The sequence below is a fragment of the Rhinichthys klamathensis genome, unplaced genomic scaffold (assembly GCF_029890125.1).
Source record: "Rhinichthys klamathensis goyatoka isolate OS25496 unplaced genomic scaffold, OSU_Roscu_1.1 h1tg000303l_1, whole genome shotgun sequence".
Lineage (NCBI taxonomy): Eukaryota > Metazoa > Chordata > Actinopteri > Cypriniformes > Leuciscidae > Rhinichthys > Rhinichthys klamathensis.
In genome coordinates this window covers 4955111-4979533 of record NW_026606822.1, presented here as the reverse complement: position 1 = coordinate 4979533, position 24423 = coordinate 4955111, and the positions used below count along the sequence as shown (strand labels likewise).

Sequence of the window (24423 nt, the reverse complement as noted above, 5' to 3'; positions counted from 1 at the left end):
GTGTCATTTGATCAGTGTAAGGAACCGCTGCACCACAGGGCTAGCTCGTGCCTTCAGACACACACACCGGTGCATGAGGAATAAAGACATGCTCCTCTGTGTCACAGTTTATTATATTAATCTTAATAATGAGAATCCTGTGCAGCTGAATGTGTGTGATATATCCACGTGTGTGTGCCGGTACAGTCTGAGAGAGCTACAAGATGTGATCGTTTCCTTCTGCGTGTGTGTATCGGCCTCGAGAAGCACGCAGTGTCAGATGAGATCTCGGAGAACTGCAGTGTTGTTCAGATGAGAGCTGCAGGTTGTGTTCTGCACCTCCAAAAGCTCTAACACTCCTCTCTGTCGCCCTCGGGTCTCATGATGCCAATCCTGCCTCGCGCCCGGACGCCTGCCCTCGGGACACGCCAACACAGCCTGTCTGCATCCATCTTCCTCTCTTCCTCTCGCCCTCTTGGGCTGGTCAACGTCTTCAGACCTCTGCCAGGGGCGTCACTTTGTTTAAAAAAAAAAAAACGGTGGTGGGAGAACAGACCCTTTTCACCCTTGACATCAACATTATATTTTGATTTTAAAAATGTAAATTACCTTGGCATTATTTCAGAAAAATTGTAAATGGAGTGACTGCAAATTTGCCATCTTTCTCTCTTCTGACCAACATAATCAATCTCTCAATATTTTTTTTATAAGTCAGAAATGCTAGCGATTTTATTGCTTTTGCTATTGGAGCAAATGGGAAGGCAAAAATTATATTTTTTTGTAGTTTCTGTTCACCACTTTATAAGTTTACCCAATTAATATGATGACTTCCAGCTCTGGGAACCCCAGAAATGTTAAAGGGGTCCATATGGGTGTAAAGTGTTCGTGATTAATCACATCCAAAATAAAAGTTTTTGTTTACATAATATATGTGGGTGCACTGTGTATAATTATTTTATATATATATAAATACACACACATGCTTGTATATATTTAAGAAATATTTCCATGTATATACTGTATATAGATTTATATATAATTTATATTATATATATAAATATAAATATTTTATATATAAATAATATTTTTTTTCTTAAATATACATCCATGTGTGTGTATTTATATATATACAAAATAATTATACACAGTGCACCCACATATATTATGTAAACACAAACTTTTATTTTGGATGTGATTAATCGTGATAAATCATTTGACAGCCTTAATTGTAATTCATATAAAGTGCATTTTCAATAGTTGGAACTTCCCGTACTATGCTAATAGACTTTTATTATATCACACAAACTTGAAATTGAGGCACAATATCAGACTGAATGTTTTGCTGTTTTAATGTAATAAATTTATCTTTAAATGATCTTGAAGCTTTTTTGAACAAATCAAATGCTTTAAATTTAAATGACTGAAAAAATATCTTTACAATATTTTTTTTATATATTTTTAAACATGATTAAAATGAGATATGTTGAATATATTTGGAGTCTTTTTTAAAGAAATTCATACTTCTATTCAGCAAGAATGTATTAAATTGATCAAAAGTGAAAGTAAAGATTTTATAATTATATAACACACACACACACACACACACACACACATATTTAACAATATAAAATTTGATTTAAAATGTAGCGAAATTGTTTTATAAATAATGGTGCAAAAGATGTATTTTTTAAATTGAAGGGTTGGGGTCAGAATCCCTTGCCTCTTCAATTTAACTATATGTATATCCTTTTTTATGATTACATTATTACTATAATAAGCACTAATCAAGTTATATAATCATTCCTATACGCAATAAATGATTCACATATAGTTTTTATTCATACTTCTGTTGAATGCACCTCTTTCCTGAATGTTGGGTGAAGGCCTATCTTTCATGAATGTCTTATGATGTCTGGGACTAATCTTCTGTGGCCCTGAGCAAGAACATTAAATACAGGCTTTTTGTCCGTATGTATACTAATGAGTGTGTTAAACTTAAAGAAAACCCTCATCATATGATCATGTTTCTCTGCTGACCCTATTAATGGGCAGGGGTCAATTTCTGTATGATTCTATGATTTGTTTTACTTCTTTCATACATATATCTCTCAAGAAGTAAAGTAATTGTTATTTCTTCTCTCTGAGGATGGAAGGTTTTATCAGTATGTTGCAGGTCTCATGACATGGGGTGGCTGGTCTCATGACGCTTTTCGATGGGCCCTCCGAGGTCATTACTGGATCTTCGTGACTTGGATGACAGCTATCTTGATTGATGTCAACGTACCCTTCTATCTATGTGTAATTGTTTAGGCTTTATGTCTTCTGAGCCAATCAGAAGTGAATGTTTATGTAATGTATGCCCTTGAAAACAGTATAACTGGTGTACGATTTTCATGTAAGGTAGAGTTAGCTTGCGACCTCCTCGTGAGACTTTGACGCTGACTCTGCCAATTAAACTGCAAACTATTCTTCAGTAAATTTTACTCTTTGATTGAACATCACGACTCCTGGTCTTCTTTCATCATCTCTGGTCCTGGGTCTGATACTGTTACCCCCCCTAACAAAATAAAAGCTTTTCTTTTTAACTTTCAATTCATCAAAGAATCCTGAAAAAAACAATTGCGTTTTCCACAGAAATCTGAAGTGGCAAAGCTGTTTTCAACATTGATAATAATCAGAAATGTTTCTTGAGCAGCAAATCATCATATTAGAGTGATTTCTGAAGGATCATGTGACACTGAAGACTGGAGTAATGATGCTGAAAATTCAGCTTTGATCACAGGAATAAATTACAGTTTAAAATGCATTAAAACAGAAAATGTCTTGGTGAGCATACGCGACTTTCAAAAACAGAAAAATCTTTAAAAATATCTTACCGACCGGTAGTATGTGGAAGTGATTTTTTGACTTGTTTATGCCTGACACAAAAAATATGCCAATGCCACAAGACAAAATACTTTTGTTTTTGGTGACATAAAGTGGTGGAGACAAAATCATCCGTGGCAAAAAACACGTTCCCATGTACATGACATCTTTGCCATTTACCCATCTCTCTCTCTCTCTCTCTCTCTCTCTCTCTCTCTCTCTCTCTCTCTCTCTCTCTCTCTCTCTCTCTCTCTCTCTCTCTCTCTCACTCTCTCTCTCTCTCTCTCTCTCTCTCTCTCTCTTCTCTCTCTTCTCTCTCTCTCTCTCTCTCTCTCTCTCTCTCTCTTCTCTCTCTTCTCTCTCTTCTCTCTCTCTCTCTCTCTCTCTCTCTCTCTCTCTCTCTCTCTCTCTCTCTCTCTCTCTCTCTCTCTCTCTCAGATTTTCTGAGAAAATAGCTGAGGGCCAGATGAAGGCTTTGGCTGCCTCTCTGCGTTACCAACTAAGACAAATATTTCCCAGGATGAGTCCCGTTGCCCGCAGGATGTTTACATGCAGCTCTTCTCCCACCCTTGGCCTTGCTTTGCCTCTTTCATCCTCTTCCTTCGCTTGGACCCCCAGACCAGACACACACGCAGATACACAGACCAACACAAAGAGGAGATCACCTTCACACACTTGTGGTTCAGCTGCCTCTGACCTCCTCGTCTTCCCCCAGATCTGTGTGAGCTCCTCCTGTAGGCCAAGGACACCGAACATGAACATGCAGATCATCCACAACACAATATACTGTAGTCTAGACTGAGGAATGCCTCAAATAAACAGGCTGAATCAACAACAAACTGAAGTGAAAATAAAAGTAGTGATTCGACTGATAGCAATGAGTGCACTTGGGTTCATGAAACATATATTTGAGATGCATCATTGTAGGATTTTTTTGTGTGTTCGTGTACAAACATTGTAAAAATACTTAAATAGCTGGATGTTTGACTTACAGTTGACTTTTTAGAAAATACATTACCACGTAACACACTCTTTCACACTTTATTTAATTTGACACATTCTGTGGCGGAAATAGCTTCATAGACTATGTCAAGTCCACACAATACTATTTTTACACTTAAATACCATAATTTGCTATTGCACAATAACAAAATTGTGTTCACCAGTGATATTTACTTTCTGTATTTGTCTTTTGTTTTCTTTACTGATCACATGTCTCATATTTCATCTCAAGCTCTTCAATGACGTCGCCTTGGTAAACAATATACAAACATAAAACATTACTTGGGGCAAATTTGCTGGTTGTGGAGACAGTGACGCCATTTTAAAAAATAATACATTTTACAAAATAAAATATTTGGATAGTTCAGTCTTTTTTAGATAACTAATAATAATGTTATATATACATTATTATTGCATTATTATTACATTACATGATTCATATTTTTATGGTGGATTTACAGATTTTAAGATTGAAAATGGGGGGTGAATATATCTTAATCTTAAAATCTGAATCCACCGTAAAATCAGATTTTTAAAAATTGTATATATATATTCATTATTAAATATCTAAATAAGACTGAAACATCATAAACTATTCCAATATTTTAAATATAGACGAAAAATAAAGACGAAACGTTTTAGTCTGACCTTCGTAAAACGATACAAAAAAAACTGAAAATAAAAAAAATTCAAACCTCTAAACATAAAAGCAAAGTTGAACAACCATATGGTTAGTTGTTTGTACAACTTTAGTTAGGTGTTTGTACCATTAGTTTAACCAGCAGAATAGATGCCAACTAGAGACTTGGCAGCATGCAGCAAATGAATGAGTGTGAACGAGACTCAAAACTTTGTGTAGTGATGGGGACGAGACCGCCTATGCCGAGTCCGAGTCAAGACCAAGTCTTTGAAGGGTCAAGTCCGAGTCGAGACCAAGTCCATTGGTTTTCAAATACAGTCGAGTCCGAGTCAAGACCGAGTCTTTGAGGAAGCAAGTCCGAGTCGAGATCTTGTCTCGACATGTCAGTTTTGATATTCATGATTTAATATCACCCCAGTTAATAATCAACAGTTAGGCCTACAGACTAAGCTAGATTGGGAATTGTTTAGAGGAACAGTCTTAACTAGTGATGGGGACGAGACCGACTATGCCGAGTCCGAGTCAAGACCGAGTCTTTGAAGGAACAAGTCCGAGACAAGTCCGAGAAAGCAGAAATCGGTCTCGAGACCGGACTCGAGTACTACATCACTAACTTTGTGAATACAGAGGCAGAATATTGTTCTAATGTCAAAAGCTCCAAAAATTGACATTGTTCAGATGAAAGCAGATCACACAGGCCTGTATGTTTCGTCAATCTGGGATGAATCATTACTAAATATCTTGCCTTCAATATAAAAGTCTTTTTACCTCTAGATGACATCCATCTTTACGCACATACAAGTCTTTCTCTGAAACTAGGCCTATGTTGTTGCATGTCTTCTTGATAGAAGGTTAACATTGCGAGGTCAATGAGTGCATTAGGCTTTATAAAGTGAGCCTTTACTAACTAACTAACCATAAATAAACACAACAGACCATGACGGGAGAAGAAAAAGAGAAAGAAAGAACGAGGGGGGGAAAGCCCATGAAGTGGCATGTTTCATTTCAGAGTGTTTGTAAAATCTTCAGCCTGTCCTTGATTAACATCTCATCTAATGCTTCTTATTTTGGAAACATCCGGTAACATTTGTATTCTCTCGTTCTGTAAATCCTTTCAGTTGATTAAGTGGAATTAAGGGCTTTTCTTCTCTCATGCTGCCTGTGAAGGGTTACACTTCTCGCCTTATTACATGTACTGTGTGAATTCAGCACAACATGTCACAGCTTGACACGTTCAGACTGGAACTCTCTCACGGCCGCATACTTCTGCTGCTTCACAAGACATAAACAGAATAATGTGAGAACTCCATTTTTACATTTTCCGATTTTTTTTTTTTTTTTTTGCCCATACAAAACTATATAACAACAATACTAGGGTGATTTGTGGGTGGTTTTCATGGCGGTGTAATGCAGATACCGCCTGTTTTATCATCCACGTGGCAAAAATCTTCTGCAGTGAGATTTAATATATATATATATATATATATATATATATTAAATCTATTTAATTGTGATAATCACCTTTTCACATCGGACATCGGCTTAAATTTTATTAAAATGAAAATCCTAGGAGGCAGGATAATTAAAGGCACACTGTGGAATTTTTGGCCACTAGGGTGCGCTCGACCTGTAATTTTCACGTCTAGTGCCCCTAGAGGCCACAAGCGCCGCAGCATTGTCGCAAAAGTCAACAAACAGTCAACCGGTCATCCTCCCGTGTCTGTATGTGTGTGCAGACGGCATTTGATTTGTATGTTGGAGAAAGTTAATCGATTCACTACTGACCAAAATAATAATATAAATATAAGATTAATAATATAAATCCTATAAAGAAAACAAATTGAATAAAAGTAGCATACGCAGAAAACAATGTCTGATCTGCTCCTGCCGATCGTCTGTCCTGCACAGTTCATCTCCAACCCTAATCAAACACACCTGAAGCAAACAATTAACGTCTTCAGGATCTCTTTGCAATGGGTTGGAGATGAAATCAAGTAGTCGGGAAATCGTGTAACAAAACTGATATAACTCACTACATATTTCCGTTATTTTTTTAGTCTTCAGTTTGTTTTTCCTTTTACACAAATACAAACATATGAGCTGAAAGGAAAAAAAACCCATTTACATTTGTATACGCCAGTATGTTGTGACTTATATCAGTTTTGTTACACGAATTCGCAGTAAATATTACATTATATATAGGCTACACTTTTATGCCGATGTTTATTTTAAACTCTTCCTTTTTCTTTTTTTGGTCTCCTCTGACAAAATCTTTGCTTTCTTCGCTTTCTTCCGAGTAGCTGTTGATTCAGCCATGACGACATCATACAGACGCCGGCAATCCGCGAGTTGAGCTCTCACGTTAGAGGAAGTTGGGGTGGTGGGGGAAGTGACGATGTCGTAAAGCGGTCGAATTTTGTAGTTTTTTTGTGCTCGGGTTCCTACCCGAAACCCGAAGTTACATAGTGCTAGTAAAAGCGATACAGACACCTTCAGGCTTCGGCAGACCTGTCATTCAACCTATTGTAAGTCGATGTACCATCTCAATGGGTTTTGGTAATATATTATAAAGGTTGAAAAGTTCCACAGTGTGCCTTTAAGTGTTTTCCTGATGCGAAGGCTTTTCCAAAAATGTGGACATTTATGATGCCTTAAAGTGCCCATATTAGGCTTTTTCGAACATTACCTTTCATGCAGTGTGTGATATGTGAATGTAAAAGGTCTGCATATCAAAATGCACGACAAATAAAGTTATTGTCTCCTAAAAGAAAGAATCGATTCTGAACTCCCGAATCAGTAATTCCAGTCTCACTTCCTGTTACACCTGCGTAACAATGTAACAAATTTGCATAATGCCAGCCTACGGTCTCCATTGGCTGCCCGCAAACAACCTTGCCCCGCCCTCAAACACTTTATCTGTAGCTGAGACTGGAAGAGTTTGGTTCGTGTTGTCGTCATGATGAGAAGCGCGCTGCAAATACACTTTGCCACACTTCAAAAGGACGAGGACTAAAAACCGATTCCATCGTTACTGTTCGTATAACTGTGTTTCAGTGCTGAGGAAGATACGAAGCTGAAATACAGATATGGTAATGGCCATTTAGTTTCCATACACGCTGTAAGCTGTCGACCAATCACAACAGACTATGGCATCTGACCAATCAGAGCAGAGCAGGCTTGCAGAAAGGAGGGGTTTAGAGAGACTGAATCTTCAATTATACGTTTTTTTACAACAAAAATGAACCATCACTGAACTTGCTTAAGCTATTATGACGCTATTTTCTTCTAGATCTGCTGTACATAAACAAACTTTGTTGGATTATTTTCCTTTTTATCACTGTAAAGCTGCTTTGAAACCACTTGTATTGTAAAAGGCGTAATAATTAAAGGTGACTTGACTTACAATTAAAATTAGTAGTACTGGGAAACAAGACAAAAATACAGAATAAGAACATATTTTAAAATGCAACTTGGAAGACAAGTAATAGCGGTATATTGTCCCTCCAACTGTTCACTGGATATCATAAATAACCATCTGTCTTTCCTCAGTGTTTGTCACCACCACCCAGAAATGTGATTTCCCAATAGCTGAACTGTTCCTTAAGCTGAAACATCTGCCAAAAACCAGCACACCTTGTTCTTGTGTTTGCTTCCCAGCCCATGATGCCTCTCAATGAGTGACTCATTGCATCTGTACAGTTTGATTTTTTTCTCACACCCAAGACAATGAGAAACCATCACAACATGAAAGGAGTTGAGTTCTAATTTATTTGTGATAAAGAGAAAACACACACACACACACACACACACACACACACACACACACACACACACACATACCTGAGAAAGATGCATTGGGAGGGACCCACACTTTTCCAAACCGGCTTTTCTGGTGTTTTTGCCTCTCTTCACCACAGAAGCTGTTATATTCATAGTAACTGTCTTGGAGATCAGCTTTAGACAGAGCTGCTGTGACAGTGACACACAAAAGGAGAGAACGATTTGTCTGACAACTCGTTGCTCAACGAGGAGAATGAGGAATGTTTTCAACACGTTTGCTTTGAAGGTTGCAACGATAAAGAAATAAAAATGACAGATTTGTCATCATTTACTCCCCCCCCATGTCGTTCCAGTCACATATGACTTTCTTTTTCTGTGAAACACGAGAGAAGAAAGTAGAATGTCTGAGCATCTGTTTTTCATTCAACAAAAGTGGAAGGTGATTTATAAACTGGTTGCTCTTTCAGAGTTTGGGACACTTAATGGAGCTTTTTATTAATGTTTCATTTACATCAAATCTGAATAGGTGAGGATACAGTCAGAATTGTCTCCTATCTATCTATCTATCTACAGGTGAAACTCGAAAAATTAGAATATCGTGCAAAAGTTTATTTGTTTCAGTAATTCAACTTAAAAAGTGAAACTAATATATTATATAGACTCATTACACGCAAAGTGAGATATTTCAAGCCTTTATTTGTTGTCATTTTGATGATTATGGCTTACAGCTTATGAAAACCCCAAATTCAAAATTAGAATATTGTGAAAAGGTTTTCATATCTGTAAGCCATAATCATCAAAATGATAACAAATAAAGGCTTGAAATATCTCACTTTGCATGTAATGAGTCTATATATTAGTTTCACCTTTTAAGTTGAATTACTGAAATAAATGAACTTTTGCACGATATTCGAATTTTTCGAGTTTCATCTATCTACCATTTTTGACTAAACTAAAGTAATTTGGCCCTGATACAGTAATAATGTGGATAGCAACTCATATCAAAAATATCTTGTCAAATCTGAGAATGCTGCTAAACATTTCAAACTAAAGATAACGTTTTCCTTTCTTGGTTTACATTATCTTTACCATCTGCTCATCTTATCTGCATCTGTATCTGTGTTTGTTTTGTTACTGTCCGTGTCTATCTCCAGAAGTGCTTGTGTCAGCAGACTTTATGTGCAACAGTCCCGCTTGTGGAGTGAGATGGGACAGGTGCATGCTGGTCCATGCTGAACATGAAGCGAGTGAGCACAGACCTGCAGTGTGCCAGTCTACTCCATTATAAAGTTATAAAGTTCCTCTATTTCTGTTTCTCTCCATCCCTGTGCAATACAGCATTTTATAAGGAGTTACATTTCAGAACATTTTGGTTTGAGAGATTGTCAATTAACCACAAATACTGGCTTCCCAGATGTTTAGTCTATCCGCTCTGTCTAATGCATTTACTCTCCCTCGAGTTGTCTTTTTTCTCTGGATTAAAAGGCTCTTTTTTTATATACAATGAAAGCGCATTGTAGTTCTGATTCAATTAAGTTCCCTTTCAGTCGGTCACGTTCGACGTAACGTCTCCGTTCCCTCCTTCAGGGAACGAGGGTTACCATACGTAATCGAGACGTTCAATTCAATTCAATTCGCCTGGTTTTATGTGAGTGATGCCCCTGACTAAAAATATAGTTCACAAGCTTTAGTAAGTCTTGTTGTAAATAGCAGTTTGTAAAATTTTCAAAATATCTTACTTCATGTTACAAAGAAAATCATAAAGATTATTTATTTTTATTTAAGAATATGATTATTATTATTATTATTATTATGCTTTATAGAAAATGGCAGTTTGAAGATTTTTCAAAATATTAGACTGTTCGGTAACACTTTACAATAAGGTTCATTAGTTAACTACATTAGTTAACATTAACTAAGAATGAACAATACTTCTTCAGCATTTGTTAATCTTTGTTAATGTTAATTTCAACATTTACTAATTCTTTATTAAAATCTTGTTAACATTAGTTAATGCACTGTGAACTAACATGAACAAACAATGAACAGCTGGATTTGTATTAACTAACGTTATCAAAGATTAACAAAAACAGTAACAAATGTATTTCTCATGGTTAGTTCTATTATATATATTTATATATATTTATTTATATTTATATTTAAGAATATTATTATGATGATGACTATTATTATTATTATTTTGCTTCATAGAAAATAGCAGTTTTAAGATTCATATAAATATCAAACTTTGTTCAAGTTAAAAAGAAAATCATCCGTATTGAGTATTTATTTATTTATTTAAAGGTTACATATTATGCCCCTTTTCACAAGATGTAATATAAATCTACGGTGTCCCCAGAATGTGTCTGTGAAATCTCAGCTCACAATACCCCCCAGATCATTTATTATAGCTTGTAAAAGTCGTCCCTTTTTGGGTGTGAGCAAAAACGAGCTGTTTTGTGTGTGTCCCTTTAAATGCAAATGAGCTTCTGCTCCGCCTCCATTCAGAACACGTCGATCCTTTACACGAGCTTCGGATACTCCGGGAATAACAAAACGTGATTCTTACTCATGCAAAATCTCAGAAATAACCCACAGTAGCGAGTGCAGCCTTACAGAGAGACTTGCGACTTTTAGACGCACATGGAATGAAAGGTTAGTGGAGGGATTTATGTAGTTGTTGTGGAGTTACATTGATTCATCTCATCGACTTGCATGTACTGTCATGTTGACACAGTTCCTGAGGTCTTTATTAGACAGCTGTGAAATGGTTTGGTCAATAGTGTTCAGTGCTCGTCTGTGCTCAACGACAGAACAGTTTACATGCTTTGCTCGAACTTTTGCTATTGCGTTAGAACTGGTGACACTGTTGTCGCTTGTGAAAACCAAATGGCGGCGCCGTGGGTGTAAACGTGCAGATTTAAGGCCCTTGCACACCGAGTCCGAAATTTGCGTCCAAAATATTTTGCAGGTTAAAAAATGAATACGACCTCGCGTTAATGCCAATCACGCTTACACACTGCCTCCGAAACTTTCGTCCGTCATAAAAAATTTCGGATCGGGTTTGATTTTCTGCATTTTTCGCATCCATAGCAAGCATTGTGAATGGTGTTTTGACAATTCAGAGCCACCGAATGACGAATACGAATACTCAGTGTGCAAGGACCTTAAGGGGGCACTTAACTTAATAAAACTGTTTAGAAATTATTTGATAACCTGTTCTGGAGAGAATGGTGACTTTCCCCGCTCCTCCCCCTAGCGTTCCCAGGCGGAAAACCAACCTTGCAACATCGCGACTAACATCCCGGTAAGTTGGAATTAGAAGTCTCGTGAGAAGCGAGAATGAGCGAGAAACACAAACTGCTTTATGGCAATTCGACATAATTCTATGATACTGTGTATGATGTATTACCCACTCGGTAGACATAACTCCACACGATAAAGTTGGCCGGCTCCGATAATAACAAATGCACATGAGCGGCGGGAGAAAGCGTTGTGAAAATATACGCCGCACAGCTGTAGGGGGATCTCGATGAGAAAACATGCCACAACAAAAGTGAAAATCAGCGAAGAAATGACTAGAGTTGCCAAGTGCCCCTTTAAGGGCCGGTAATATTATAATAAGATCCCCTTCCTACGTCAGAAGGGGAGCGAAATCTGATCAGCTTACTTTTTGACATGCTTGCAGAGAAAGACAAAGGTTACTGGGTTTCACTTTTCATGATTTCCGGGTTGGTATGCATTAGGGATTATAGCACTTAAACACGGTAAAAGTCTTATTTTCATGATATGTCCCCTTTAAGAATACTATTATTATGATGACTATTGTTATTATCATCATTATTATTTTGATTTATAGAAAATTGCAGTTTGGAGATTCTTAAAATATCGTTTGTTGTGCTTTTTGTAACAAAGAAAGTACACGAGAGTGAGTAAATTATTATCACAGAATCATCCTTCTGGGTGAAGTAAGTATTCCTTTAAAAATAAAACAACAGTATCCCCCTCATCCACACACACACACACACACACACACACACACACACACACACACGTGTATGGATTATGATTCTGATAGATCTGATAAAGGATTTGCTCTTTCTTTTCATTCTCATTGTTATTTTTAAAGACAGGAACCATCTGACAAGGTGGCATGGACACATTTCAACAGCATGAAGCTCTTCTGCCAGAAATCTTTACCCTGGAATGTGGCTGATACAACGTCAAACAGCACCTAAACAAAAGACAAACAAAGCCAGAGTAAACAGAGTAAAAGTATAGTATAGTTCACCTCAAGCAAACACGGCTATGGCATCTGAATCTATTCGAAAGTTATTTTCCACTGCCTATAAATATACTTTGCATTTACTTGTTTTATGTATGGACAGTGTGGTTTAAAAAATATCCGATTTGGTCTAGCCTTGCTTGGTACTCCACAAGATTGGCACTGACGTACAGGGATTGTTTAGTATGTAATCAAGGTCTCCATCTGAACGAAAATGTGACATTTTGGAAAATCAACCGATTCTAGCCTTCACCGAAGAGCAGTGATTCTGAAACCTAACATTTTAATACAGTTCACCCCAAAAATAAAGCTCTGTCATTTAATCATTTACTTTGAATGTCAAATGAGTTACTTTGCCATACGTTTTATGCTGATTTTTGGCAACATTTTATTTCGACATTCTACTAACTATAAGTAACTTTGCAACTACATGTCAACTAGAAGTCTTAATAGACTTCTTAAAGGGATAGTTCACTTTGAAATTAATTTTTGGTGTGTTTTAGCTTACCTCAAGGGCATCCAAGATGTAGGTGTCTTTGTTTCCGCAGAAGTTTCAATTTTGATATTTTTAGGTCAAACCGTTCTTGTCTGTCAGTCATATAATGCAGGTCTATGGTCACCACCTCAAAGAGCATGCACAGAGAAGTCCAAATTAAACATGATTTAATGACTCGTAAATGTAAGTACACATTGATGGCCTAAGACACGAAACGAGCGGTTTGTGTGAGAAAACGAACAGTATTTATATCGTTTTTACCTCTTGTAACCACAGCCACGTCCAAGTGATCTGAGGGCGCCGGCGCTTCGGTCTGAGCGTTACAGACGTTCTACTGACTAAGTCATTTTTCAAGTACACATTAACCTATTCTACTAACCTGAACCAAAACAAAGTTTACTTGCAAGTTGACATGTAATTGCAAAGTTAAGTTTGTTGGATATATTAAGTGGACCATCAAAATAAAGAGTAACTTGTTAGAATAAGTTGCACCGTAGTTGCAAAGTTACTTAGGTATAATGTCTGTTGGGAAGCATCAAAATAGCCAACGCTATCTCACGACCAATTCGTACGAATTTGTACGAGTGATTAAAAGGGCTAATTCGTACGACCTCACACGAATTTGTACGATTTGTCTAAACCCACGTGATGGGTAGGTTAAGGGGCGGGGGCGGGTAGGTCATTCGTACGAATTCATACGAATTTGGCAACTCGTAAAATATGTACGAATTAGCAAAAATCGCATGAGTGAGGTTGTACGAACTGTTACGAATTAGCCACCTCGTAAAATTCGTACGAATTGCCGTGAGATCGGGTTGATATTAAGAAGTCTATTAATACTCTAATGATTGCTAGTTGCAAATTTGAATGTCGTGTAGTGTTAGCATATATTATAATAGTCTACTAATGAGAGTTAGTTGACGTGTAGGTGTAACGTTACTTATAGTCATAATGTCTAAATTGGACCATTGAAATAAGGTGCTACCAACATGTGATGGAATTTTCATTTATGTGTGAATTATTCCAATCTGTAAGCTCTGTGATTGGTTTCGATTTTAATCTCTTTTTTTCTCTTTTTTTCTTTATCCCTTCAGTTACTACAGCTCCAGTCATCCTCCCTCTTTCTATCCAGTTTTGCCCTAAAAACAAGCCCGGACAGCGAACACACCCCCCAGATAAACACATACAGGAAATGAGTGTGGTTGAGCCATGATTCACCCTAGACTGGAAACACTTAATGTCTGTAAGATTCATTCCAGGTTTTAGACAAAGTGTGGCATGTTTACTGCACCAGATGACATTTTTTAGTGGTTATTTGTTGTTTTTGTTTATTGTGAGAGCTTGAAGTAAAAGCGCCCAACTTTTAAGTCACTGCTAATTTTGGTATTCACATGAGTGCATTTAAACTGTGCGGTTCTCTGAGGAAACTTCAACGCTTCCCATTAGAAAGTGTAATGGGAAATGAAGGGATTTTACTTGATGCTCTGCACTGAATGAAGGAGAATTATTATGGGAAAATTGGAGAAATTTTGTGTTAAGCTCATAATCACTAAAGTATCATCTCAATTGTGCTTCCCATTTGGAGAACAAATGGAGACTTCCCATTTTTTTCACAAAAAGGAAAAAAATTCACGTCTTCTCTCGAGTTTCAGAAACTTTTCTTTTCAAACATTTCTTTTTTCTTTTTTTTTAGAGATCAAATGATAACAATTGGTCCAGCTCTTTACTTTTGCTGCATTTCAAAAAAACAAAAAATCTAATTTTTATCTCGATTTTTTTTTTTTTTTTTTTTTTTTTTTTTTGGGTATTTCAGGTGAAACATCTTGATAAATGTTTCTTTAAAAACGTGTTGTGAAATATAAGAAAGAGAAACTGTTAAAGCAATAAACTTTTCATCTGGAAAATGGAAATGTATCAATGAACCTGAATTTGTGTTGACATCGAACTGTAAGCGGTTCCTATCATGCACATGCTAATTCGAGTCTATTCTGCTTTATATCACTGTCCCAAATGTGTGTGTTATCAGTATGAAGGCGGAAGGCCTCAAGACCTTTTTTTTAGCCATGCAAGACAGCTGGTTGGAGATGGCAGAACGAGTAATGAGTTTTACCTTTCGCTGAACCATAAAGACTGGTCTACGCCTTTAGGCGCTGTGCCTCGCTCTCTTTGTCTTTTTTAATCTCTCTCTTTCTTTCTCTCATAGTTTCCAAAACAGCCTTCCACATGCTGCTTACCGCGGGATCTGGTTCCTTGTACCTGGCTTAGTGAGTTAGTTCAGTAATCTCCAGGTCAACTTGACACACATCTGGATTTTCGACTGTTTCGCGAAAGCTGAATGTCTCGGAATCATTAAGATTAAAAAATATATATATATTTTCTACTCATCAAGGCTGCATTTATTTGATCAAAAATGCAGTTAAATCAGTAATATTGTGAAATATTATTACAGTTTAAAATAACTGTTTTCTATGTGTACATATGGTAAAGTGTAATTTATTCCTGTGATTAAAGCTGAATTTTCAGCATCATTACTCCAGTCTTCAGTGTCACATGATCCTTCAGAAATCACTCTAATATGATAGTTTAGTGCCCTATTATTATTGGTGCTTAAATATTAATATGGTTCTAATTATTATCAGTGTTGAAGTTTTTGCTGCTTATTATTTTTGTGGAAACTGATTATTTTTTTCAGTATTCTTTGATGTATGTTGAAAGTTTATTTAAAATATAATTCATTTATAACATTATAAGTGTCTTTACTTGAATATAAAGTATTAAATCAAATTTTTTTAAAGAACCTACCCCAAACGTTTAAATGGCAGTGTTTTCAATAATGATAATAATCATAAATGTTTCTTGAGCAGCAAATATATATATTAGAATGATTTCTGAAGGATCATGTGACACTGAAGACTGGAGTAAAAAAAAACTGCTCATCATCTGATATTTTAAAACAAGCTGCTTTTTAGTATTTAAACATAAATAACAAAATACGACCATCTAGTCCATCACTGACCATGTGACGCATATTGACCAAAACAGGATAAGATTTCCTCAACCTAGTCAATTTCATCTGCTTGTTTTCATGCAACTATTTGTTACTATTTGCATGGAATTAAAAATAAGTATGCCAATATTTTTTCAAGTCCTTCCTCCATCTTGGATGAACATATTCGCTGAGATTGTTGCAAAGCATTTCTCTGAAAAGGAAACGTGACGCTGCAATGCAATCAGGTTTTAGAAGACGCTGATGCCAACATATTGGAAGATCCTTCATGTCAGTGTGTGCCAATAATGAAGTTTTGAAGCATTCAGATAATAATCGTCAAAGAAAGCCTAAATAAAAGGCCGACTTTGCAGATGTCATCGTATTGCATGACAGAGGTTTGCCAGCTATAATCTCAGCAGGAGAAAGACAAGTAACTCCCTTCATGGGAACTTCCATGTTACAGTATATTTAGGCAGAATTATTCATTAGCGTTTCATTATTCATAACGTTCAAAATGAAGACACTGTTAGCGGTTGCACTTGCACATCTGTTGCTTTTACTGTAAATAAACCACAATGTGTTTGTCCAGCACAACCAACCCGAATTACACATGTCTCTTCTTGACTGGGAGCTTTGCCATGTGTTAACTGACAAGTTCTGGTGAAATTCATCCAGGCAAAATTTACCTGAGCTCACGCAAGACGACACGTACAGTCATTTATCAGTATAAGATCTCAATATAAGAAAGCATCTCATCAGTTTTATCAGTTTCTGCCGTGAGATCCTTGTAGAAAGTGTGCAATCAATGGCCCACACATTTTAATTCCTCTTCCATAATCTCGATATCATACACATTGATACTTTAAATGAGCCTGAGAACATCTTCTAAGCAATGGAAGAGCAACCTGACAAATAAAATCTGAATCTGAATCAGTCTGCCATGAATAAAAGAACTGACAGCATATTAGATTCATTCATACAGTGAACATCATCTAACACTGCATGATGTGCAACCTTGACTGATGATGCTGGAAAATAATGTTGATAGTGGTGTAATTATGGTCTTTAACCCGTTTGGTTTAGTAATTTTTCCTCGAAGCCTCATGTGGAAAATGAAAAGAGCTTTAGAGATGGTTAGAGAGGATCATGTTATCGGAGTCACAAAACAAAATGGAGAAATACTTCGTCCCATGCTGGGATGAGAAGGGTGTGTATGGGAGTGTTTGGGAGGGTCTGGACGGCCTATTGAAAGCTCGATTCCCCCCGCGGAAAGACCAAACAAAAGGTTGGAGGGGGGTCTTAAAACATCCGGATTATAAACAGTTATTAGCTACGCAACATTTTAACAGCGTTTCTGAATGACATTGCCGTAACAAAAGCGATTTGATTACCATCAGTCATGAACAGATGTGAAACCAAATCAACAGTTGAGTTGAGTCATTTCCTTTTGGCTCAGGTATGGAAGAATCGGACAAGTAAAACATAATCACATGGCGTCCCAAAGGCGTATGACCTTCTTTCTTCAGATGAACACAAATGAAGATTTTAGGAAAATAATCCATCTCTGTGAATCCATTTGATGGAAGTGAATGGGTGTCGCTCGGTTGACGCTTGAAAAACCACACACAGCGATCGTGACGATAATCCACGCGACCCCACTGGACCAATGAGAATAGGGTGACCACTCTGTTGCAGTTGCTGGACAGATGTGATTTTGCGGGACAGGACATGTGTGAGAAAGATAAATGTACTACTGTATGTAAATATTTATTTACATTAGTTGGAAAGCCTATTTGCCATTACGTTGAACACTGTAAAAAATGATCGTGATTTTAACGGTAAAACACTGTAAAAATGCTACAGTGAAAAACTGTTAATTGGTTAACAGAAACTTTCCTTACTATATACGGTAAATAACTGTGATATATATAATGGTACATTTAATGTAATTTTACTGTAAAATACCGTTAAATTTACAGTTTTTGGAAGTGAAAAAGAACAAGTCATTGTATAATTTACAGTAAAAAAATGTAAATTGACATTCCCACAATTCCCTGCGTGACACTTCACATTTGATGTATTTTGTTTTTAAATAACCGTTTCTTCATAATTTTCTTAGTTTTTTTTCTAATCAGTTATGTACATTAGGGTTTTATGTTACATTTAATGTTGTTAAATTAATGGTTTTTTTTTTTTTTTTTTTTTTAACATGTTACCATGATGGTGTTTAATGTTTGTGTGAATGACACTGTGCAGCTTCTGTATATTAGTATTAACTCTCTTGTGGAAGAGCTGCTTATGATGAGCTTTGGTTGACCATTTGACTCTCATCACTGCTGTGATTGTTGGCTGTCAGTGTATTACAATGGAAAAAAAAACAGATATTAATACTTCAAAAGCTCAGTAAATTAACATTATATCAGATAATGAAATACGGTTTATTGCTGTAAAATTATATACGGTTAAAAGTCTGTAAAACCTAAAACGTTGCTACCGTATTTTTAACAGGAAAACTGGTAACCACAGCTGCCAGGGTTTTCCTGTAAATTTAACGGGGGTTTTTTTTTACAGTGGGATAACGTTTTAAATCGTCGATAAGCTTTGTTAATTGTGATCGGCTCTGTGACTGGCACTCAATTTGCCCAGTTTCGAGTAATACAATGTATTTTACTCTACTGGATCGATTCAGTTTACTAAACAGGGCTTGACATTAATTAACACCAGAAACTCGTCAAACGTGGGTGGATTTCAGCAGTGTTGACAGCGAGTGACACACAAACCCGCCTCTCCTCACTCACTAGTTAAATTTGGTCCGGATGAATATTGTTGGTGTTACAGGGCTTGGATTTCGGCGAGGGATTGCTCATATTGTAATTTGACTAATTCTCGCAGATTTTGTGCGGCACATAAAGCCGCCTCTCAGTACTTCTCTGCTCAATGCACATAAACAGTGAAATGCACACAAAACAATGTCAAAATGCAGGTCTTGGCGAGTATTCATGTAAATGCCATGTGAATGTAAACAGTTATAATGTGAGTGTAGTACAGTATAATGGATTCGTGAGTCAGGTCTTAAAGTGACAGCAGCCTAATAAACCTGCTGCCAAATTATGAGATATTAAAAATATTTAAATGGCCATTTTTCCCCATGGTATCAATGTCAAAATTGTTCATGTCAAAGCCCTGCCACTAAATATAATGAACTGAATAACAGGCTAGAATAGATAAAAATCACATTTGCTACTAAAATAAATTATAGTATAGCGACTAACAAATGTGTTTTTACCGGATTCGGTGCATCTTGAAGTTTTGATGAGGTCCACATGGTTCCTTTGCTTCATCCACGCAGTCGTCATCAGCAGAAAAATCCCTCTCTACGAATGCGTTGGTTGGTTATTTTCCCGCTCAACGGCTGCACAAATGGATCTTTAAACGGCAATCGCATTTTTTAGTATTATATTTCTTATTGTGATATTGTTATTTCAGGAAAGGGACACTGATTACGTCTTGTGGGACGCGGGACAAAGCTCCCAATTTTGGAACGGTCCGGTATTCACCCTACTTCTGAAGCCAAATCATAAGGGTGTGTGTGAAAAATACAATTTTTTTACTTTTTTATATCAATGCTTCCGACAGTAATTCGAGCGATCTCACAGGGGATGTTGTGACAAGTGACATCAGTGTGTTGTTCATTTCTCTGTGCTTCTGCGTTACTTCTCGAGCAAACTTCACTACGCCCCCCTCATGAATGCTCGTATGACGGTAGACCCGAACCAGTGATTTATAAATTTTATATGATAAAGGTGAATAAATGATGAGTGAATTTTCATTTTTGGGTCAAAAAGCTTTAAAAAAAATTCAAAAATAAACACTAACGTTCAAAAGTTTGACGTCAGTGAGATTGAAAGAAGTTTCTTCTGCTCATCAAGGCTGCATTTATTTGATCAAAAATACAGTAATATTGTGAAATATTATTACAATTTAAAATAACTTATGCGAGTGTAAGATGTAATTTATTCCTGTGATCAAAGCTGAATTCTCAGCATCATTACTCCAGTCTTCAGTGTCACATGATCCTTCAGAAATCACTCTAATATGATGATTTGATGCTGATGAAAAGCTTTTCTTCAATTTTTTTTTCTAGGATTTTTTGATGAATAGAACTTTTAAAATAACAGTGTTTATTTGAAATAGAAATATTTTCTAATGTTATGTCTTTACGGTCACTTTTGACCAATTTAATGTGTCCTAAACAACAACAAAAAGTGTATAAAATGTCACTGGATCATGATGACGCTTACATTTTACAAGTGGGAGTCAAAGTGATGATCAAAATAAAGGATCAACATGCAGCATCAATGACAGGTGGTTTACTAACAGTCGTTCACATCGTGCGGTTGGCATCCCAGCTTAGAGAAGCGTCCCAGGACCATGAGAATCAGCCATATGGTGGATATGAACATGCAGGATTAACATCAACAGCCCAATCAATAGAAGAGCCGATCTGGACGTCAACAGTTCAATGGACAAAACATGGAACATCCAAAGATTTGCACTGGACATGAAGCGTGCTGAATAACAGACTCATTGTCCATGTGCCCTTATGGCCTTGTTTTTTATGCATCAAATGGAAGACAATTAGAGACAATTCCTACCAACAAGACAGACTCAGGTTTTTGTTTCGTTTTTTGCTAGAAACGATCGAACAAAGCACTTTCAGAAAACCCAGAGCCCTTGCATCTGATAATGGCTTCAGTGTTGGACAGGGAATTCAGCCAGGCTGTTTTGATTAGCGCTGTTTAGTGCATTATAAGAGAATAAACAGGACTCGCTGCGTTTCGTTAGGCGGGACAGATGCTTTTAATTAAGCTGGATATGTCTTGTGAGCCGTGGAGTCATTTCTTGCGCAGGAAAGTAGGTAATGGTTGTTTCTGAGAAAGCAAGAACCATCTTGCTGTTTTGGAGCGTTCCCGCAGAAAGACGGACATCTGTTGTCTGCCGTGGAGGGGTGAGGAGGCCGCGGCTTCGCTAGCGATAGCGCAGGCTAATTGGCGGTACGTGTTGTGACGAGGGAGGGGGTGTTTGGGTGGCTGACACTGGAGACGCAGGCAGACCATCACATTCCCACAGGACGGGTCCAAGAAAGGACGAAGAGGAGAGTCCGTTCAGGATAGCGTATAAATCTGTCCCACCCTGCACTGTTCTGGGGCGGTTTCAGGAAACAGTGCTATTGTGTATTAAAAATGACTTTAAGAATAAGTAATTAAGTATTAAAAAATAAATAATAAATAAGTATATGATTGGGGGGGGGGGTTCTCGCTTTCTGATTAAAAACACACTAAAATTGTTTTAATTAACAGGAGTATTTTTTTTTTATGGATTATCAGCCAATTTGTATGCCCACAGTGTGTTTGTATTTTAAACACATTAATGTAAAAAATAATAATTAATAAACGACTAAATATTTGTTTTATGTATGTATTTTATGTTTTGTTTTTTTTCAGAACATTTTCTGTTAGATAAAAACAGTGACACTACCAGAAAGAATTTACTGATCTGTTCATAAATATTAATTCTAAATTATTGTGATAAAGGTGAAAAAAATGTATCGCTTTAGGGTTCGGCCTATATAGTTATTAGTACTTTGCAAGGCTGTCCTTAATTCCCATTAGTCTTCCATTGGTCCCCAAACAGAGAGTCCCATCCAAACACAAATGCAAAAGCTTAAAATAAAAATAAAAATATCTGGGGACTGTTCCTTAAGGATGACCCCCGACCCAATCACACACACACACACACACCAGGTGCCTGTATCCACCGCCGAACATGCAGGAAGAATTCCTCATCGCCTGTAATTTAAATTCATTCCCGGCATTTTCCGCAGGAATTCTTTGTTGTTCCTGCCCCCCGTTAAACGCACACACATCCGTCCCTCCGCCAACTTTTATGTTCCCATTATTTGGCTTCCTCATACCAGCAAGCAACCACTCAGAAACATCCCCCTCTTCCATGTGTACGACAACATCCGACATTTCCACCTAAATATTATATTATTCTTAAACATCTTTCTGAAGGAGTATGCAAAAACAGTTGAGGGACTTTACAAACACCATTCAAAGAGCGGTTTAGTCAGTATTTCCATCAGTGTCACTGCTAATGACTCCTAACACAAACCAGACTGTGACAGACAGTTGAGAAATGCAAGGAAATGTGTTACTACAGGTTATATAGTGGTTTCATCTAGAAGAGATTCTCTGAGAGCCAGAAATAAAAGTATGACGGCAAACAGCAGTGCCATTATTCATGTGCTGGAGATTTAGTCTGAGAATAGATTTGTTTTCTTAATGCGCATATACTGTAAAATGCTGCAGCTGACACAGTCATCCGGAAGCGTAGCATTTTCCGCTATTGCCTTTGACCTGCGTTAGCATAGGTCATCCAATCATGGGTCGCAAGAAACCTAGATATGGCCCTAAACAAATAAGCTTTGCACATCTTATTAAGGATATTTGCATATATTAACAGTAATTTATGCAAAACCAGAACACAAGAGATGGCGTTAATGTTAGCTGAGCATAGCAACACAGCTTCTGAGAAAGGCCTAATGCCTGTGGCTATTTTGACTAATTAAATTCCATGCATATTCAGGTATTGGTTTAATAAATAAATATAAATTATGATAAATAAATAAAAAAGGTTAAAGGGATAGTTCAACCAAACATGTAAATTCTATCATCATTTACACGCCCTCAAGTTGTTCAAAACCTGTATACATTTCTTTCTTCTACTGAACACAAAAGAAGATATTTTAAAGATGTGGGTAACCAAAAGTAAATGGTGAGTAAATGATGACAGAATTTTCATTTTTGGGTTAACTATCCCTTTAAGAGACATATTAAATAAATCTAGTCGAGAGTAAGGACTGATTTAAAAATGTACATTTAAATTTAATATGGAAACAGACTTTGCAAATGATATTCTGAAGAATATTTCAACTTTTTGCTCATGCACTTAAAGTGAAAACAACATTGGACCCCATTGACTTTCATGGTATGGCCAAAAAAATAAACACATTTTTGAAATTTCATATTTAGTTTTCCACAGAAAACAAAACTGCATACCAATATGAGGTTGAGTCAACGATAACAAAATGTTCATTTTTGGGTAAGTGATTTAAACGCCCAACCTCAAGTAATGACCATAATATGATAGAGACGTTTAAACTGGCCCAGTAAGCACACCGAATTCAGCAACACCCTAAACTCACTCTGAAACCCTTCGCAACATTGTGGCATTGTACAAGGACAACAGCACTCAGCTTTTAAGATTTAATCTTTTTTTCAACCGTCTTGTTTGTCTCCATACGTTTTCAATTATATCAGCGGCCATTTTCAGAGTTGGGTTGCAACCAATATAAACAAGCACAACGTATCCTCGGGATGTAGCTTCTTATAGAGATCAAGTCATGTCGCAAACTTTTTGTAAAACTTCCGCGTACACTTGTCGTCATCATCACGGGACCGTTCGAAGTCAGTGTCGATGTGGGTGCGTGTCTGTCTGTGTCCACGTTTCACACCGATCAACACCTTTCGGGTACAAGGAGGAAGTTCTGCCACAAACACTACAGCCGACCATCAAAGCTGGTGTGTCTCAACTTACAGCCTTGTGCAGGAAAAGAATCCGAGTAAGTGCAGGCGGTTACAGTCAACTGTTGGTGCGTGGCAAAGCCACACGTCCGGTCCAACAGGTTCTGAGGGGAGAAGCTCACACTTGCTCTTCTGTCAGTTCAGTTGCATGAGTCAGTCACTCAACGGAGACGAACACACACACCTGCGATCACACCGCATACAAGAAACTGACTTGCTGTGAGAACGAGTTAGATAGGGGATGGTTTTGATCAGGAGATGCGATATCAACCATCTGAATCTAAACAAAGTGAGATACACATGCTATCTTTACAAACAAAAGGATAAAGATATGAATAAAACGTCGATTGATTTCGCAACCGACCACATGGTGCATTAATAATAAAGTAGTATGATTGTAAAAAAAAAGAAAAGCGTTAGGGTCAATATTATCTTATGGCTTTGTTATCTCTTGTCAACAGTCCCGTCACTTCATGAAACCGCATTGAGACTTTCATAGCAGAGGATTTAAATATGAAAAGAGCACTGCGGAAACTTCACACACATTACTGTTGTCCTCTCACGCCAATTTACGAGATAAGCGTGGTTATGAAAAGAAGGGAACTGTCTGTTTCGAGCAAACACTCGAAGAGTAATCCAGGTAAGAGAGGTGTTTTAAATAGCATGAAGGTCCAGTCTTCTCAGAGGAAAGCTTTCGGATGACCTGCTTTTTTTTTTTTTTACACCGACTGATATTTAATG

General features: G+C 37.1%; 1 protein-coding gene across 1 annotated transcript in view; it reads right to left on the bottom strand.

Moving 5' to 3' along the window:
- Positions 1 to 24423, bottom strand: part of tfap2c (transcription factor AP-2 gamma (activating enhancer binding protein 2 gamma)) — a 162033-nt gene that overhangs the window by 123709 nt on the left and 13901 nt on the right. The gene's annotated exons all lie outside the window — the stretch shown is intronic.